A 2,397-nucleotide genomic window follows, 5' to 3' on the forward strand; every position below is an offset into this window, starting at 1 on the left:
TAATAATTACTCTGGATTTGACCATTCAAGACCGCAGCTAATTTCAAATGGCTCTAATGCAGCTGTTGTTGGAAATACTGAACTGAAATTTTACGTGATTGTAGCTCCAAAATGCCTGCTGAATGTTAGCCACAATTTCAAGCTAATTGCTAATTTAGATAATTTTTTAGCCCAAAACAACCCCTGAAAATTAGTGTAGTAGTAGCTGAAAATAAACGTTTACAAATTCTGAATTCTAATCAAAAATTCAAGATGGTCACCAAAGCTAAATGTAAAGTGGGTATAACTATTTTTAGAGGTATTGAGCTGAATCTTGTTGGGGTGGGAGCTGCGATCACCAACACGTAGTAGCTTACTGTCAAGTCTTCAATTTAAAAAATGGTCGCATGGCACCTGTCAAAGTCTTTAAAGGAACTTTTATTTGCTCCACGTCATTGCTATGTTACAGACTGATTAGATATTGCCAAAATTTCATTAGTTTTTAAACTCAGAACTATTACACAAACTTATTCCTTTTTATCAGTGGTACAGAAAAGTTTCTTTTTCACACACGCTTCACACTGACAGGTTCTACACAAGAATATACAGCTGCTTGACAGATATTTATTCTTTTTTTGTTGTAACTGCCCATTTTTGAAATGATACATGCAATCCCAACCTCACGTCTGGACTGACACAAACCTGTTGATGACATGATGACATCCTAGACTTTAGGGATTCCCCACAATTCTCGTGTTATTGTTACTGCCTCCTCTGTGTAGTCATTTTGTATTTGTGTAACTATATATTTTTTTATTTACAAGAAAGGTTTTTATAAAAAAACTAATTGTTAGCAGCAATAAGTTGGCAAAATATCTGAAGCTAATCGGTTTTCATAGTTGGTTAAAAAAAAGAGCTAATCTACTGAATGAAAAATTAGTTCTATTAGCTGATTAGCAGAACCACGCCCATCGCTGTAAACATAACTGAAACACATGAAAGTGTTATATGGATTTTTATTAAAATATATAAATTACACAGTCTGTTGATTCTGGAGATTTAGCTGACATATTGAAATTAAATTTTAAATGTCACAGTTAACATGTTCAGTGGTGTTTTTCATTTATAGTTTATTTTGATTTGAATGCACATAGTTAGAATATATAGAATAGTCATTAGTAGGTAATATGTAATACTACGTAAGCAACAAAAGCAATAGCAATTACATTTTTATTTCAAAATAAAACTGCATAATGTACATTCTGAGTTTAAAAATTTGCATTTTAATACCACGATACAATAAAATTGTCAAAACATCCTTAAAAATAATTTGAACAAGAAGATTTCTTTTCAGAATGATGACCCAAAACATTCCTTTGAGTCCACAAAATCCTGGGAAAATAACTAAGAAAAATGCAGTTGTGCAAATCCTTCAAAACAGCCACAAAAGAAAGAGTAAAAAAAAGGAAAAAAGTTTTTGAATCGTTCAGAAAGACCTTTATAAGCAAAATGTGCCATGTCTGATGTTAAACATTTAACTTCATGCATTTTTTAGATTTTTACACCCTTACAGGAACATCACGGTGCCAAAATATTTTGCATGGTCGCCATCTGTGTGAAGCCTTTAAAGCATCAGCTGGGAGGAAATGCTAAATTTATAATTTAGCAACAGAAAAACCACCTCTGAATCTGAAACCACAAAGTTGCTGGCTCGTATGAGTTGTGCTTAAAGGTTTGCTTTATTTGAAGTTCTCTCTCATTGAGCTCCACACAGCGTGATGAGGCATCGTGTCAGCAGGAGGAAAACAAATTTGAACGCACCGTCAGGTTTACAATAAAAAATGTAATTATAGTTTTTGCGACTGGCAGAAGCCGTGGGGTTGGAGAGTCAGATGTTTGACTAAGTTCCTGGTTTTCTGTCACCTTGCTGGCTTGAGGGGGTCTGATTAGTTTTTCTGCTTGTTTGCAAGTTCAAAATAATTTAACCTTATTTAAAAAAAATCCTTAATTCAATATTGTTCCAAGCTGCAGAGCTTTTCAATGCAAATTCTACGATTTATTGCATTAAACATGAAAATTTAGGCCAATATAAATGACAGAGTTGTTTGCTAAGGCCAGTTATCTTTGATGTACATCTTGAATCAGGTTGACTCTAAACGTTAGCTGTATACTTGATGATTACCACCTGAGAGCTTTATTAAAGGGGCAATATTATGTGTTTCTCAGGCATATATTTAAATACTATACCATAATAAAGTATTTATGTCACATTTAGCTGTTATTAAAATTCTGTTTTTATGTTTAAATAGAAAATAAACTCATCTTCTCATCACTTTCTCTTCTAAACGCCTTTAAATTGGCCTCTGTCTCTTTAAGAACCTCCTTCCGCTTCCGTTTCGCCCATTTTAGTGTGCTATG

Source organism: Austrofundulus limnaeus, unplaced genomic scaffold (genome assembly GCF_001266775.1).
Source record: "Austrofundulus limnaeus strain Quisiro unplaced genomic scaffold, Austrofundulus_limnaeus-1.0 Scaffold61, whole genome shotgun sequence".
NCBI classification, from domain to species: Eukaryota; Metazoa; Chordata; class Actinopteri; order Cyprinodontiformes; family Rivulidae; genus Austrofundulus; species Austrofundulus limnaeus.